At 36.4% G+C, this 19026-nt stretch overlaps 1 long non-coding RNA gene across 1 annotated transcript; it reads left to right on the top strand.

The window, feature by feature from the left end:
• Positions 1 to 676: 676 nt before the first annotated feature.
• On the top strand, positions 677 to 18177 carry LOC135580249 (uncharacterized). Its single transcript, XR_010474722.1, has 2 exons — positions 677 to 1761; positions 9410 to 18177. It is a non-coding gene; the product is annotated as an uncharacterized LOC135580249 (long non-coding RNA).
• The last annotated feature ends 849 nt before the right edge of the window (positions 18178 to 19026 follow it).

Genomic DNA, 19026 nt, shown 5'->3' with positions numbered 1-19026 from the left:
TATAATTTTCATTATTCTGAGACATTTTTAATGATCACATCTTGTTTAGGGTTATTTGACCACTATGGCTTATTTAGAGCAGCACTTAAAAATAGTTCTAAAAACTGCTGTCATATTTGTAATATTTGGGCATATTTCACACTACCTTCTCTATTTTTTCTGATGTAAACTGTTTACTAAATTTAAATTAATTGCTGTGATTTCTCTTGGTTCCTACAAATCTTTTCTCTGAAAATTTTATACAGCAAATGATCAAGCAATATTTTTTGTCTGTCTACTACTGATATCTACAGTCTATCATACGCTGATATTAGAATGGCATGTTTTAGATTATTTTAATGCATTGATTAACTTCAATATTGAAAAGTTAAATAGTTAATAACCATTTATCCAAATACAACAATAGCCAAGATACATGTCATTTTGTCACGTTGCAGTATTTAAATACTTTTCAGTACAATTTAGCATATTCCTGTTAATGATTAAACACATCTTGTAACTGATTAAAGGTGACCAGTTCCAAGAAGAAGAAACATGGAGAGACGCACTGTAAGAAGTGAGCTAATAACATTAAAATGTGGGAAATAATTTTTGAAAAGTCCGAATGTAGACTTGTGCTTTATAAATCACAACCCAGAAGTAACTGGGGATTCAGCCAGATCTCATTAATTGCATAGGAATAGAAACTATAAATACTGAAATTTATGTAAAGTCAGTTCACTGGTCTATTCTTTTATGGGAACTATTTGGAATCAGTCTGGGTCTGCAACTCTTCTATGGGAAATGAGTCGAAGAGCTACAGCAGGTGCTTTAAAGTAATAAGGGATTTCCTGTGAAATGCAGTGGACTGATGACTCACAGTTTAATTACGGCGTAGTCTTCTGTTATAAAAGCGGGACAATCATTTTTAAAAGGCTCATGTTGAGTAAATGAGTTTGACCAGAAAATCTTTGATAGAGGAAAGCAGATAACCATATTTTTTTTTAAGAAGCATAAGTTTTATAGAGAATGTCTTCAGACTGACATGATGATTAGTGTTGCGTGAGTATCCCCAGAGTAACTGGATGGATCAGCAGTAACTGGTTTTGTGCAGTCTGGATTGTCCTAATTTTCAGTTTCTGAATTTTTTTTCAGTTCAGTCGTTTGATTTATTCCTGAATTATATATATCCCAGACATACATTACCATAGTTCATGCTGCTTCAGTATGGATGGAGTAGGGTTTTTTGTTTGTTTATTTGGATTTTGTTTGGTTTGGGGTTTGTTTGTTTTCTTTAAAAAGAAATAGCTAAAATTACCATTACTATTTCTTAATTTCACAATACTGTTCTCTTTTAGCAAGTCATGGGAAACAAGGCAGGGTTTATAAAATGGTGAACTACCTCCTGTTGCTGTCTATGGGAATTTTACTGTTTGCTTGGAAAACCACAATCCTTCACCCCATAAAATGGGAAACAAGATCTTCTATATCCACTGCATATCTGCTCTAAGTAATACACACCTCAGATGTGATGAGCGCTACAGAGGAGAATTTTCTTCTCAGTTTTGAATCCCAATACTTTTGGCTGCAACAAGCAGCAACTATTCCTCAGGGACCGTCCCAGAGGAGTGTAATGATCTGTCGATCCTGACAACATTGTCCACTTCCCATGACCTTTTTGCAGTTTGCTTTGCAGAGACTAGAAAAGATGCATCTACAATAATGTTCCTCTTTTCCCAGTTGCATCTCTCTGTAGTGATGGCACCAGCAAGACCTCTAAAGGTAAGTGTGCTTTTCCTTGAAATACAGAACAAGAGTGAAAGTGGACACTTAGGAACACATTTATTCAAAACACAACATGTCATCCTAACAAGTGATAAAAACTCAGGGAATCCTGATGACAGCTGAACCAGAAACACCTGCTCTGTACAGTATTTGTTAGAACGTAGTAGTTTTCTGTGAAAACTCCAGTGATGAAAGAAGACTCTGATACTTATGGTATGGTAGGCAACAACCATTAAGCAAAATGGTTCTTTTCACGGGCAGATGGGTCATGTAGCCCAGTTCTGATACTGTTCTTTTTCTTGGGTGGTTGGTTTCATTCGACTGTGCTACTCAGAAATCATTAACCTGATTTTGCCTGTGTTCGTCATACCACTAGCATAATGCATCTTCTTGATAAAAGGTAAACTTTCAGTAACTGGAGGGTAAAGGAAATAAAAAAGACTCATAGCCAATATAAATCAAGAGAAAAAGGAGAAAAGGAAGCCACTTAGAAGAGCAGGTGTCATTGATTGACTGTAATTTTAAAGGGTCTTTCTTATGATGGACAAATTCCTGAAGTGTTCATTAACTAATGGAATTATGGTCGCAGACTACTGCTGCCTCCACAGAGCATCAGGTTTAAAAGCGCAGTGGAATAACGGGCTTTTCTTCATCATGGATCAGTGTTCTCACTGTTTGGAGCTCACTCAAAGACACTGGAAACAATCAAAGGGTTTTTACTGTTGAAATTCATGTTTACACACCCCTCTTCCTCAGTAATAGTACACACATATACTAATGGACTAGATGTGGTACAGAAAGAAAGAAGTGTCACTGGCAGAGAAGAAAATTCCCCTTTTGAAATTATTGGTAACAAATGAATTTTCTGCTCAAAGCATCAACTGAAGCTGAACTCAGAGGGTTAAACAATAAAAGAATAGCACCTGGACTTTAATATATTCAATTACCCAGAAAACAAAATCAATTTTGTTTTTGTTAATAGCACTGAAATATGCATTACACTATTTTAATTAAAGCAGTCTATTATGCTTGCCATTCAGTTCATTCCTGCATATTCCCTTAGGGCAGTAGTCATGTACTGTGATAAAACATAATGAAAATAATTTATAAAGGAAACAATACAATAAATCAATCTGATGCCTAATGAACCTGCATTACAAGAATGGATACAATTATATTTTTTTTAGAATATGTAGAGCTTTCTCCTCAAATGACTGGAAAAATGCCCTGCAGCACGTAAAAATAGCACCTTGTGCCATCTCAGTGTGCTTTCAAAGCACTACAACTTACAATTTAAGCAAATTTTGGCAAAACAAACAGAAATCTCTTTCATTTACACTAGCTTTCTGATTTGGCTGTTATTTTATCTTTAGGCAGATGCATCTGTCTCATAGGGACACCTGTGAAGACCACAGGGATTTAACTGATCTGCATACTTCAACAGTCAGCTCTTTATTGTCTGTATTCCAACAGACCTAAATTTTACAGCTCAGATCAGAGCTGTCTGGAGCTGTGAGCTCTTCAAACACCAAATATAAAATAGGCTCTTCCCTGGAGACCTCACAGTGCAAAAGGAAAGATTAAAGGTGAGGGGGGGGGACCATTAACACTTTCATTCCAGTAAAAGCAAGAAGGGCACTGAGTAGAGGTGAGGTATTCTAAAGGACTCAGGTTCCTAGCCCTAAGCGGCCACAAATGTACTGGAAGGACCAGAATTTGTCTATGGTCAAGTCTAGTCTTTCCATCCTCTGTGTGCTGGTCCTGTCAAGAGAATCTTCTGTACTTACTATTTCATCAGGGTTCTAAAAAAAGTTCTAAATTGGCGTTATTTTCTAGTACATGAAAGCAATAATTCCTGCAGTTGTGAACAAAGTTACTCTGTGAGACTTCTCAGCTCTCCATCATAAATAGGAACAAAAATAACACGAAATGTCTATTGCTATTAAGTGGATTTTTCTATATGTAAATGACTCTTAAAGACTTCTCTCACATTCAGCCAATGAGTCTATTTGTGAATTAGCTTTACCTGAGAACTGGTAAGGAATACCTGTCACTACGTAATGTTTCCATTCAGTGACAGAATGTGCACATACCCTGTTTCCCCAAAAATAAGACCTACCCTGAAAATAAGTCCTAGCATGTTTTTTCAGGATTTTTGAGGATGCTCAAAAAATAAGCTCTAGTAACAGTTCATAAAAAAAGTCAATTTAAATAATGTCCAGACAGCTATACATGTAAAAAAGTAAGCATCTTTTGGAGCAAAAATTGTATAATAACCTGTCTTATTTTTGGGGAAACAGGCTGACAGTTTGATTTAGTGCATTTCGTGTGAAAGATGTCTTTATTTTGATATCTGCTACAAGTTCTTCCCACTTGGAACAATCCTTCTGTAAGAATTTGATCACTAACATATTTATAGAACATTCATTTAGCAAAGTAGATCGACCAGAAGAACTAGGACAGCAATAATGAAAAAAATGATACAACATAGCCCAAAGACATTGAAAGAGGAATCACTCAGGGTTACTTGACCATGATTCCTGCTGACACAGCCTAGAGGCAGTCTGCTAAAGGTGTATTAAACAGAGGGTGCTCTGCTGTTTTCCCAAGTTGGTTGATGAGGCAGGAGCAGGAAAAATGACGAACTTTACCTACCACAGCTGAAGAAGCTGAGATTGCCTAAGAAATTGCAATAAATTTTTGTTCTTGTAGCTCACTAGTAAGTTGGGAGCGTAGCAGAAACAGGGAGTAGAGGTGATGAGAGAGAGAGTAGAAGTTCAGCAAATTTTCTCTGGGTTTTCACTTTATCGTTGCAGGGATGGAATGGCTTGCACATCATTTAAGTTAACTAAAATAAAATAATTTATCTGCTTAGGTCTTTCTCTTTTTCCATCAAAAACCCCAGACCCTCAGAATAGAATACCAAAATGTTTGCAAGCTAGTCAGTTAAATGCCTCTTGAAGAAAGGTGAATTGAGCCAAAGGGGCAACACACCTCCTCCAAATGGTATTTCCTGAAGTGCTATAACCAAGCTTTCAATATACCTCGAATTCCTGTGTAATAATTTAGGAATAAGATGTATTTCTCTAGTTATTTACTGATTTCCAGAGAGAGAGTGGAAAAAAAAAAACCAACCCACACCACCAAGGGAAACAACCAAACAAAAGTAAACAGATAGAAAGGAACAGATCAAGATAAATTCTATTGAATACTTAAAGACCGTTAGAGAGCAACACCAGAACTATTAGCTCTTTATGTGTTTTGTTTCCTCTCACACCAAACCACTAAACTGCTCTGAAGCACAACAGCAAGTTTAGGACAAGCTGCTGAAGCAGAGTTGCAAGAGCCACTCCTAAGGCTTTAGGACCGGCAGCCAGAGGAGCAGGGCTTGGCAGTCTGCTGGAAATGCCCAGCAGGAATGGTTTCCCAAGGTAACATCTGCTCAGAGCTCAGCTCACAGAAAAAAGTCCCAGCTCACACTGGGCTAGAAATTTAGCAGAAGGCAACAATTCCCTTGTTGCCCCTCATTGAGGCAGTAGCTAACATTAGCTATTCCAAAACAGCTTGTCTTTTTAAGAAACAGCACCTCCTGGCTGGTCAGTTTACTGTTGCCAACTGTCTCACTACTGTTACAGGTACCTCTTACAAACTCTAATTTCAGAGAGAAGGTGTAATACTTTCGTTAGCCTGCTGACACGTGGCATTAAATGTGACTGAAGAAGCCCCAGCTCTCTAGGGGCTTCAGCAGCCTTATGTAGATTAGAAAGAGGAGAGGTTGACTATTCTGTGGTTCTACAAATTGTTTCCTACCTCAAACTTTTATTCCTTTGCTAAGAGAACCAAAACCTTTTCACTGAATTAGGTAAGCAAATATGAAATGGTCAGATAAATATCCCACAGTCTGGCCGGTGAAAGAAACCCTTTGAATTTTCTCCCTTCTTACATTAGTTGTTTCTGCCATATGAGACTTTTTTCTAGATGAATAATTATTCTGCTTGACAGCAACCTATATGAAAAACTATCCCAAATGGAGGTGATTTTGACTCTTTGTATTGCCATGAGTTCTCCCCTCCTCCAGCTCACTGCTTTCTGTTGGCTTCAATGTTTTGAATATGGACATAAGTGACTTTGTTCCACTTTAAATAGCACCATAACAGCTTAAAAGAAAAAGAAAGCCAACCATTCCACACAGTTCTTAGACTCATTTACAGACAGATCTTATATTTCTAAATAAAATAAGTGAAAGGCTTTAGATGTCAGTTGTTTTCCCTGTTTAATGATGATTAAGTTTAGATTGAACAGAAATGGATAAGAATATAAAACCTCCAGGTTCACAGAGAAGGGAACTACTGATTGCACCCAAAATTGTGCCTCTCCAGGGGTCTGATTACTTTGCAAGTATTGTTTGGGTGTTTTTTTGCTCACCTTTCTTTTGCCATCCTTAGTCAGACACTGTATTTGATAGACTATTGATTCAACAACAATTCTTATCTATATTGTATTCATGTGCCTTATGGTATATTAATTGTGTTTAAGAATGTAGATGATTAAAGTCAGATTTTTATTTTTTATTTTTCAAAAAATAATTGGCCATTCATTGCAAATATTCCATCATATTCCATCATTGCAAAAATAGACATTTTCCTTTGTTTAGAGGCCAGAGAAAAACTTATGGAATAACCTATACTGTAGGTTTCATTTTAAGTTAATTTAAACATAAAGTGATAAAATTACAGAATATGTCAACCTCTGTCAAGTATTTATTGGACATAGGTGAACAAAAATTAATGACATGGTCAGACTTGGACTATTTTCAGTCAGAAAGATAAAAGAAGCAGATCTCTGGTGAGTACACAGCAACTACTTTCAATGCAAATGTTGAAACTCACTTAGAAGTCTACAGTCTGGAGACTTATTTTCTAAAGTCTTCTCTTGACCATGTCACAATAACATTACTTTGGTTGGGGTTGTTTGTTAGTTTGTGGAGGTTTTTTTGCACACAAGAAAGATTTTTGAAGTGTGGCAGATATCCTATAAGGAAGAATTTTCATTCTGAGAAACATGGCAAATTAGCAAGAAACTGGAAAGACTTTGGCTATTAATGGAAAATTTAGGCAATCTCTAGATGCAGGCATTACCATACGTTCACACTGTAATACACATATACAGGTGCTCATTTCTGTACACATCCAATTCTGCTCTCTGTTATAAATAGAAGTCAATACCTGTCTACAAAATGTAAGTCAGGAGAGGTTGTTGGCCCACTGCCTCTTTGGGGCATCTTATTCTATTAAATAACCCACTTCTGAGAAACTTAGCTAGACCTTCACTGTTTGGTAACTTATTATTGCCTTTTTAATTAAAAGCTTGAACCTTACTTTATACTCATTAATCATGTTAGATTCGACTGTTGATACAATGGGCATAGTTCACCCTTAAGACACAGTAACAGATGCTTATTGAAGTGCAGGGTAAGACGAGTGAGGATTTAAAGATGCTGTTTCTCTCCCAGCGTGCTCTGCTTCCACATGCCTTACCTAATTTCATACGTGGCTCAACCTATGTCCCTCAGGACTCACTTTGAGCCCATATGATAACACTGCATGAGAGAACTTAGGCTAACAGGAAAACACAGCAGGACATGAGCCTCACCTTTGTGTGCCGAGAATCTTTTTGCTCCAAGTCCAACATCAAAGCCTCTCCTTGGCTTGGTTAGGCAGTGCTCACACTCATCCTGGTACACAAATAGTACAAATCAGGGTACAACTCAAGCCATAATTCACACTTGCAAGCCCACTAATCTCAGTTACTTACGGTACAACCTTTCTGCTCAATTTGCTGAATAACACATGCTGCACATATGGATGTGTAGTGCTTACCTGTAGCAAATGGCTCCTTCAGTGAGTGTCCTTTTTCCACAAAAATCAAAAGCAAAAATTGAGGTGATTTCAATGGTAGCAGGACTGGGACTAAAAGGTCTGGCTTCTATAAGAAATACAAGCCTCAGCCTCTGCTGGTATAAATCAACATAAGTCCCCGCTGGAGCTAGGCTAATTTACACCAGAGCAGGATCTAGCTTTACATATTCTTTTCTTTTTGCTCTGTCTTACTGGCAAGAACCCAACAGCAAAGCTTTTTGTGCATTTGTTTCATTTTGTGTAAGGTCAGCTAAGGTTTTATGTAAAACAGATGGGCAAACTTAAAAATGATTTTTCACATTGCATTGAAAATCAGTAAAAGAGTAAAAGGGGGAAAATTACTCTTTCTGTTCTTTCAGAGGTAGTTGCAATGACCTTTATTTTACCCAATGCCTCAATTTTAAAAAAGGAAAACAAAACCCTGTTTTTATTACAGTGGAGTTGTTTTCTCTGCTATTCATAAAGGTCTTAGAGAGGATCAGCAAGAAAAAGAAAATTCCCAGTGGTTCATTGGTAGTTTTAAAATGCTAATATAGTGCCCAGGTTATGAAATAAGGACTATATTTAAACATCCTTTAACTTATTCTGCCACATTTTTCTTGGTAACTAATGTTGTAGGGCTTAAATATAGCATACAGTTATACACATTTCCAGCCTGGAACAGGATACGGCGCAACAATTTAAATAGCCTGCCCTGTTCTTCTTTTAAAAAAAAGTTACACAAATAGGTTTTGTGATTCTAGAACTTTTTGTTCTAAGGCACACAAACCAGAAGTTTATAAGCCTTCTGTGGCTGTTCTGATTACTGAAACAGGGTAGATTTTCTAATAAATCAGGTTCCTTGTCTCTAATTAGGACTGATACATTTAGATATTTCAATTTGTTTAAATGATTGTAGGCTACAATATGTTACCTATAGTGCTGAGGTATCCCTTATAAGCCAAACATATAAGCTAAGAAGTCAGTTTGTGCAATCTGCGTATCCTTATGCCCTTCTCCTTGAGCCTCAGCTCTGGGTACCATATTCGAGAGAGACAGAACAGGTAGAGAGAGTCTAAAAAAAAGAGGTCCAGAGGAGCACAGCGAGTTCCAACAAAGTACTATAAAACATCATCTGCAAATAATGACTGGACAAGTATGGGATTGGCAATAAAGAAGAAAGACACAACAGGAAATATAAGAACAGTCTTCAAGTACACAGAAAGAAATTAGATAAATGAAGTTTATAACTTATCTATATTGTTAATGAACTAAAAATAAGAGGACTGACATTTAAGGAAAATTTACGTGTCTGTATCATGAGAGTTTTATGACTTCAGTGGAGTTTTGAATGGACTAAGGTGCTATCAGGAAGGCTGTCCACGCATTGACTTAATACTACAGAAAAATGACTAAAATAAACTTGGTTATGCATATATATGTATTTCATATAGGTTTCAAAACTTAAACTACTAAAAGTGTTACCAAATTACTGCCTTATTATCAGATATTTACTTGTATGGTTTTTTCAATATTTTAAAGCAATTAATATAATTCCAAACAAAATAATTATGTGTCTGTTTTGGCAGGCCAGATACCTGTATTTCATCTAGTTTTGCACTTGCTGAATGCTGTTTAACCAGTTCAGACATTCACATCATTTTTAGTCTGGAAGTAGCTGTGTGTTACCTTAGCCTGATGGATCGATTGATGGTGTTAGTAAGTGTTTAATTAATTGAACTACACAGGAAGAGAGGACTCTCAGGATGAAGGAAGCCATGCTGACCAGGTAACTTGAAACCAGCCTACCTACAATTACCTGGGGGAAAATAGGAGGGGGAAACCACACATTTGAGCTTCAGGGGCTTTTTCAGAACAGCAATGTGACTGTCATTTAAAACAGAAAAGAATCATCAAGACTATTTTCATTTTAGCTTACATTTGAACATTTCAGAAGACAAATAGTCTTCAAACTTTCCAAAACGCTTGGGGTTCTTCAAAATTGAAATACTTTGATGTACTGAGACAAATTGAATCCAGGATCCCTTTGCATGGGCAGGAGAAGTAATAAAGCTGCTGACTGCTTCCAATGGTTGAATGTTTAGTCTATGAACTTAACAGTGGTTCTGGAAACCAAAGCAAGAATGATTTTTATTGCAGATGGCCATGATGGTTTAAGTTAGGAGTGAAGTCACTACTCTGACATACTTATGAAACTGAATATTTGGCTACTTTCATATGTTACTGAAATAAAGATAACTTTAACTACAAATAATATGAATTGATATTTTGACACTTTGTAAGGGAATTAAGATAAGCTTCTTTAAAAAAAAAAGAAGATACTGCATCCGGAACTTACTGTAGCTCTAGCTATCTCAATCTGATATCTGCATTTATTTGAACACACTGCCTACAGATTAAATTCAAACTATCTGTTTCTAAAGTAGTCCACAGGACTCAGGTGAATGCTGTTTTCATGCTACTTTCAGGAATTGACTTTGGTATGCATACGTGGAAAAAAGTCTGTGGGCAGGCTGTATCTGCCTTGAAAAGGCAGATACCCTTGAAATGACAGATAAAGTAAGAATATAAGAAGAGGGTAGTACTGGATACTCCATTATTTTCCCTATGAATTTAAAGTAACTTTAAAAAACTTATGTTAATTTAATTGCTAATTTTGACTTCTTGCCTGCCAGCTTATTATCTCATCATTTAAAAAGAGTTTGCTAATAGTGGAAAAAACTCAGCATTACTTACAGTGGTTTAAATTTTACAAGAGCAAAGTAATTGGATCATTTCCCTGAACAAATGGAAATCACTGATTTCTTATACAGGAAGCTAACAAAATAGACAAACATGGAAGGACACTCTCTATTAATTTAAAATCTATTTCTTTGTCTATACATTGGAAGACTTCAATTATAGCTATGCAGAAATCACTGTCCCAGGTGTTGAAAAACAAATTGTTCTTGTTCTTCCCAAAATCATGAACTCCACTTTTAAAGAGCTTTATTTTTTAAATAATAAACTTTTAGTTCTTTTTTTTGCCTTTGGCTTTCAAGATTTTTAGCATGCACTTGGGTCATGTTTTCACACTTTTCTGTTCAGCTAAAATAAATTAATTTTTTTAATATGACACCCAAGAGTCTCACATAATAACATTACCTCAGGAAACGGGGCTTGAGGAAAAATACTAAATATTGTGACACTTTTGATAAAAGCATGAAAGTAAATAACTATAAAATAGTAGTATATTATGTGTGTTTAAAAACTGATTTTAGGACATCAGAAGGTTGCCAGACTAAAAATAAGCCTTTCTCAGTTGTGCATTTATGAAATCAAACAGGCCTAAAAATTCTGTGATACTCCTGAAACAGAGCTCTTCCAACAACAAGTAGCTAGTCTGTGCTCTAGATAGATAATTGTGGTATTTTTTGTGAGAAACAAACAAAACCAACCAAACAAAAAACCACACACACTAATAAATAGATTTATGGTGAGGAATCATCTGTATCTTGCTAGTCTTCTATGTGAAAACAGACAGAAATTATTCCATCTCTACACCTCCAGAAGAAAAGGAAACAGCAGCAAGCAAAGAAAGGATCAGGGATGAGGAGGGAGCTTAAGGAGGAAAAAAAAGCCCCAAAACCAAACAAAACCCTACAAATCAAACTGTGGTTCTGGAAGCACGTGAACCTTCTGGGCTGAGTGCATCTCACTGGAAAAAATAATCATGTCTACTGAACTGCATCAATTCAGGACTTCTGTCTTCATTATTTATACCATCCTAAAAATCTCTTCCATTTGTGAAGTCTGTAAACACCTCAACTCTCTACAGGTCTAAGGTTTATCCAGCTCATAGTAGTTTTTCTTGATCTGATCTTGACTCAAACACATGAGGACCTGTTGTCATTAAATTTGATGAAGATTCTTTTCTGCTCCCAGAGACTGATATGACCGATACAATAGGTCATGCAAGATTTGGCTGCCAGCTGAAGGAAGCAAAAGACACATCTCCTATACCAATGGGATTGAGGTGTTAAAAAGCAGCCAAATAATTCTGCATGACATATTTCCCCCAAACAGTGCACATTTGAAAGCCTTTACTTAAGATTCAAACGCAATTATTAACTACATTTTCCATACCCTCTAGTTTTCTCAACTAGAAGACTAAAGTGTAACATAAAGGTTCTGACAAAAAATAATTATATACCGAAGGCCTTGAGGAGTCCTCTCTGTATTCACTCAATGACAAGTAATTCCAGTGAAGAAGCATCACCTCCTCATTTGCTTCACAAAGCCAGAACTTCAGAACGCATCCTGCTTCAGATTACAAGCCTTTTAAACCCTAACACACAATACGTATCAGTATGAATTTATTCTATTGGGCAGCAATTTCAGGTAGGGCTCAGTGACAAACACTATAAACAAATGCAACAACAGTGCCAGCGATACCCGAAGTGAATGTTTACAGAGTCCTTTGGTTTTGTGTCACTAAGAACAGGTTCTCCTGATTGTGAACAAACTCAAATTTTAGACACTGGTTAAATTTCTAATGTCAACCCCATCTCACCTGACTAAATAATTCCCTGTTTCTAAGCTATTTTTGACATTCTATTCTGGAAGTTGAAATCGACACCTCCATTTTCAAAGCAGTACTTGTAGGTATATAATAACCCTTTCTCTAGAGGCTTGATTGCAACCTGCCTTGCGGTTTGAACTGATTGTGGTTGCCCAGCTTTGATCCCTTTTTAAATGCAACAGTTGGCCTAATTCTAATTTTTTTTGACAAAAATGCAGTGTCAGACTGAGCCTAAGAATTGCATTATAGGTGTTCTGAACTTAAACAATATCACTGAGGGTTTTTTTTAAATGTCTTTTAGTTTGTTGTGCTATTGGGTGCCAAGTATTAGCTCACCAACTATTCAAAATAATCGTTATTTTGTTGAAAAGAAATACAGCAACCAAGGAGCTTGCCTTTATGGTAGCCACTGTTCAATGTAAAAAATAAATCACACCTGAACAATGCTTGTAGCTCACCCAGTACCAGCAGCTTAACCATGGAACTAAGAAGTGCTACAGTTTGTAGAAAACTATTAGAAAAAGCAGGAAGCCTTACTAGAAGTTTTCAGCTAGTTCATTTGTTTGATGACAGCTGCTTTGGCAATTACCCCTTCTCCTGACCTTACGGTCTACCACAGTATGCTTCAGAGATCTCTGAGAAGGGCGACTATTACACCTAATGTGTTCGGACAAGTCTACCATGTGTGCCAATTAATAAGAATGGCATATTCTATTCTGTATTTTCCATTACAAATATTGTCCTGCATTTATGCAACCTGCACATCTGCTTACCTTCTCTAACTAATGATAATGGATGTAGGAGGGTGCAGGGAACACAATATTCCCTCAAGTGATATTTTCAGGGAGAGAGAGATCTCCTTCTTCTACAGAAAGGTAGGAATCTGAACCAACAACTTCTTAACATGGAGGATAGATTTTCTATGAAATTCTCCTCTTCAGATACAGGAGGAAGAAATATTCACCCATCCATGAATGTAACTCATGAAAGGATCTAGGAGGTGGGAAGACAACTGCAGGTCATACTTCGCAATACTCACATTTAAACCATGAGAAGAAAATTTCTAATCTGTTACAAAAAAGCTGCACTTCTGCCTCTGGTATTATAAAACAAACACAATTAGTATTAAACAGTTCATGGCAACAGGTGCCTGGTATACTTCATAATGTCAGTTAGCTCTGTAACCAAAGATACACTTTGGCTTCATTTCATTTTCTAACATTGCATTTCTCGTTCTAAAGTAGTCTTTAAACATTTTGTAAGCTAAACTACATGAAACAAAAGAAGAAAAGGTGCTGTAATACATTGCTGCATAAAAAAAAAAGCCATTCAAATGTTTCTGCTGTCCTGTTTCAGTGACATTTGTGAATAAACGAATGTCTGTGTTAAGAAAAGCTCCCATATTACATTGTTCATGCAATTCATTACATGAGCAGTTTATAGCCTTCTAATATTCACATTGAGGCAAACCCACCTGTATCGGTGATGAGATTTATAACCCAGGCTCTGACTGAAAACACAGCGTACATTTTTTTCTCCCTGAAAAGCAAATTCCCTCTCTTTTTATGTGAGCACAAATGGCATGAGCACAGAACAACTGGTACTCAGGAGGATAGTAGCAGCAAGATGCAGATGTTGTAAGACTGCAAATGTACATAAAGCAGAATCTCCATAGAAAAGCAATATTACCAGGGAGGTTTGTGATGTTGCTTATCAGCTGCATGTTCAGCAGTATTGCAGAACTTGGAGTGCGATCTTGGAAGCTGTCAGGATTCTTGCCTGGAGGGTTCAACTCTACTAAATTTTGATAGTGTGAACAGAAATAAAATGTTTCTGCCTTTCCACAGTTTTGGCAAGGGATCTCTGTAAAGCCTGGTGCACTGGCAGCCATATGACCTGCTTAAAAAAAAACCAGCAGAATCCTCCACATATTTGCATAACTTCCTGCTAAATCTTTACATATATGTTAAATTTTTACATACCTTGTTCAGGTATTCAAAAAAACCCACCTTCTTTCCCATTCTCTGTCCAGCACAGTGACACCTATTTACTTAAAAATTAAGAAAGAAGACCAAATCCAAATAGAATATTATTTCTTTCTACAATACTTTTCCTTTTTGGGACATTCAGCTCTGTCTATGAGCTGATGTTAGATTTGAAGACACACCTCATCACAATTTTAGCATTTTTTAACTTTACCTATGAGATATGTGACTTCTAGATTATTAAATTATCCTGTAAATTGTTGCAACTGATTTAATTGATTATATTACTTAAATTGCATGGTATTTTACACCCTGTAAAGAAGCCTTTCGCACAAGTCACAAGGTAAAGATGCTGTAATGTTTTTAAAAGCCTCTTCCAAACATTGCAATGCATATGAAATGACAAGTATTCCTGTACAGCACTGATTACCAAAACACAGGTTATACAAAGATGGTGAGTGAATGCAGGTCTGCGAAGACAGGAGGGTTTCCATTGATTCATTACTGGTGCTTATTAATTTAATAACAAAATCACTTCGAAATTCCCAAGGTTTCTGTTCTCAGCTACACAGATCTCTTGCTGTAACTTCAAATATTTGAGGGAATACTGCATTTTCTATCAGACAAAACAATAAGTATGACTATTAATAAGCTGTTGAATATTTCAGCACTTCTGAAATATAAACTCTACAGCTTATAGGATCGGAGCTACTGTTTGCAATTTGCTGTCAGATGCAAAGGGATTGTTCTAATATGTTTGGTATTACCACCAGCTAATCCTTTTCTGATTTCTGTGAATATGTCACAACCTAGTAAAATAGAACTATGGGGTGGTGTTTTGTAAGCAATGCAATAATAAATACCGAAATAAAGTTTTCTTAAACCCAATTTAGCCTGCAAATAACAGCTTGAGGAATGCTTTCTGGAATCTGACCTATTATGACTTGGAGCCAATTTTCACAGGAAAAAGATCTGAAATAGTATCTCAGCATTAAACCTTTAGGCTGGGATTCAGAATATACTTACTCTTCTTAGTATGTATAGGTTATTTTTAGCTTAGTGCATTAGTAGAACCAACAGTAAAAGAGGATTATGAGTTTTATTCTGACAACTCCTGGGTGTTTTGCTCAAAATGTATAGGATGTTTGAAAAAGAACATTTTGATTTTCTATTTCTACTTCTTGTGGAGAAACATGAGGTTCGTTTTGGATTTTATTTGGCTTAATAATATTAATAATAACAATTTTAAAATTGCTTGAGTTTAGGAGCCCAAAATCATATAATGTCCCAAAATAAACCTTGCCTTTCATGACACATCCCCATCCAATAACATCAGTGGTGTCACAAAAAAATAAAACTGAAGCTTTAGAGAAAAAGCAAGAAAAATCTGGTTTTAGTTTACTTTTACAATATCTCTGAATGATGCCCAGCTGATGTGCTGATGAAAGAGGCTGGTGGTGCTTTGGTAGATATATTGTGTTAGCTTGCAACTCATACTATTGTCTCGTACATCTATTAAGGAGCACCAGAAATTTCATTTTAGAGAGAGATTCGTTATTTTTGAATGATCCCCTTTTGTCTGAAACAAAGTAAAACCAGAAAACAAGGGAGAAGCCTTGCAAAATGAAAGTTTAAGGAAAAAAATGCTTTTTGATCAAATTAAACTGTGTAATTTCAGGTTAGGTTGCTCCCACTGCACACAGGGCTGTAGGAAATTTTAAAACAGTGAAACACACAATCCTCTTGAAACAGAAAAATTAATTTTCAAATGCAAACTTTCAATGTCATCATTAGAATATCTGGTCAAAACAAACTTTACTCTGAGGTCACACCTTACTATCCTGCTGTAAATCTTGGACAAATTACTTGTTCTGTGATGAAAACAAGTTCATCTGGAAACCTTCTGAACGTGAGCACTGAGCTACCTCTTTTTTTTACTTTTGTTTGGCAGAGGAGCATTCAATGTCTGTAATTTGGTGCTCAGGACTTCCATGTCCCACACAACATTTATTTGAAGCATTTTTACTTATAATAGCTTAGGCTTAAATCTTACTTTAAGGAGCCTTTCTTTCCCAGACTTGAGAAATTTGTCCCACCTTGATTAATAGATCACAAAGACTTTAGGGAATGGACAGACGTGAGTGGTAGCAGCAGCAGCAATTGGTATGTCAGTATTAGTGGGAAGATACAGTCAGGTGAAAACATAAAGCACATATAAATACCTGACATAAAGAAGCAACACAGTACAGAAGATAAAAATGATTCCTTAGTGAAATGGATTTTGAAGCACGAGGTGTAGTGTTTGGTAAGGAGAGGAAATTAAATTTTACTTTGAAATTTTAGATCATGTATCTTATTTTTTAAAGAGATTTACTGATAAGATGGTTATCAACTTATATAAAATATTGTACTAGATGGTCTTTTAAATGACAGACTTTCACAGACTCGTATTTTAATGTGTGATGTTTTGGGATAATACAGTATATCAGAGCTTCCCAAATTATCTCACAGCATAAATCATCTTTAAATGAAACACCATGTTCTTAGACAACTTCTCTTTTGAATTACTTTTCTATTCACAGCTGCCCACCACCCCTTTAGCAATAAGACAATGCATGGACACACCCCCAGCCCCCACCCACCCACTCTGCTTGAGACACACATCAGGTTCCTAGAGCTTTTACCTGCAGCAGAGTTTCAGACAGCTGCTTACCTTGTAGGCGTCATCCCCACGCTGCAGCTGCTTTCTGTGGGAATGTATTTAGGGACTTAGGTGCTCGTTTCCATAATCACTTAATGGTTCCCGTGGCTCCAGGGATGGGGCAGAGCAGCAGTTTGGGTGGCGTTCCTGGTTGCTGAAGAGCAGCCTTCAGCTCGTGCTCAGCGGCAGGCCAGGAGCCGCTGGGGTCTGGACCCACTGACCAGAGAAGTCGTTCACCACCAGCTCTGAAAGCAAATGTACGCTCTGTTCTTGTTCTGTTTCCAACCTGTAATTCAATGTAGCAATTAATTACTTACTTCTTTAAGTAATTAATTATTAACTGCTTAAGAATTATTACAATACTTTATGTAGAAGTAAAAGTTACTTAAGGGTTTTAGAAAATTCTTCAAGAAAGCAATTATTGCTAGTTGTAGTCAAAATTGTTTGTTATAATTATTAACAGTGATCTCTGCGTAGACATAATTAGACTGAAAGCAATTTTATAGTGGTGCAGTATAATTATGTCATTAATAAGAAAAATAACAGATTATATTACTCTAATTTTACATATTATACGTTTAAGAGCTTGCCAAATTAAGAACAAAGCACTGAATTAAAAAAAAAAAAAAAGTGCACAAAGTTTTGGGATTATTTCTCACACTAATAACATGTTAAGGCAGAGCTTAAAAACCAAAGATTATTGTTAAGTGCTTATAAATGTGAATTGAAGTTTTCAATATATTTCAACTTCAGATCTCAAGTTCATTGCTCTCCAGTAGTTCTAAACTCTTATGCAGTTTCTACTCAACCAAATTCTTGGGGAATGTATCTTTCAGAGATACCCATGTTTGCCTGATGAACAAATAATTTATTTCACATTTGTAATTGATTATTGGTTACTTTTCTGCTAGAATTACTCTCAGGCCCATTTCAGCATAATTTAAGCACAGGCTTAGCAGTAAGCAAACATTTGAGGTATCCCACTGAACTCTATTTGTTTAGTCTTCCTTTTTTTTCCCTGTATTTTTTCATAAGGTCTCAATACATTCTTGACAGTAAGAAAATGGCTAAGGGGCTTTCTAAATTTAAGCACAAATTAGTAAGGAAAAAAGGTAATTTCAGAGCATAGTCATAAAGTATTAACTAATGATACAGAGTGTTTCTCTTTGAAACAATCAAAGAAATGAGTTTCTGGTTTTTAATAAAATGAAACTATATATCACAAATTAAAAGAAAATTTGCCGAAAACTGTTTGTATGTGTTTTTTTTTTTTGGGGGGGGGGGGGGGGGGGGGGCACCGGGGAGCAGTATGTGAAACACATTTTCAAATCAGGTACACTTTCAGCAGTGAATAATAATATTTCTGATAAGCGCTTATATATTGCTTAGACAAAGACAAAGCTTTTTTTAAATTATTCTTTTTGTGTGTTTTTTTTAATGGGCTTTTATTCTGCAGAATATTATCAATAATCACATAATTTCATAAGCACAAAACTACAATATGTTAGATTAGATTTCTTTTTTACCAGCACTGTGGAGTGGGAGAGGCTGGGGAGCTCCTGGGGGTACCTGGGGGTGGTTCAGTCCTGCGTGTGGCACACGGAGCAGGGACTCTGCAGGGTGGTTGCGACCACAGGCGCTGGGGGAAGCCAGGATGGATTTACAGCCTTTCCCAGACCCATTCCTCAGTGGCCCTGTGGACAAGAGCATTTATTGCACACTCTAACCTGACCAGCCAGTAAGGTTTTCTAAGTGTTTGCAAGTATCTCATACAAATAAAGGCCTATTCTTTCTGTAGTCATCATCTTATAAAGGAAGGATGCAAATTAGCTTTGGTGCAGATCAAGATGCATCACTTTGGCAAGGAAATGATTCCCATGCTTTTAATCTAAAATATTCCAACACCTTTTTGAAGGAGTGGTATGTATAGAAAAAATTAACGTAATCCCTCCTTATCCAAAACCTTTATGTTGAAAATAAATAATTGTGACTGCTAAGGCATCTGCTAGCCCTGCAAAAAACAATTCTGCACAAATTTGGCCTAACTCCTCCTCCAAGTTATTCACTGTAGCAGCACTCATGAGAGACCTAACCTAC

Source organism: Columba livia, chromosome 9 (assembly GCF_036013475.1).
Source record: "Columba livia isolate bColLiv1 breed racing homer chromosome 9, bColLiv1.pat.W.v2, whole genome shotgun sequence".
In the NCBI taxonomy this organism is placed as follows: Eukaryota; Metazoa; Chordata; class Aves; order Columbiformes; family Columbidae; genus Columba; species Columba livia.
The sequence above is the reverse complement of the archived record's forward strand: the minus strand, read 5'-3'. Positions and strand labels throughout refer to the sequence as shown.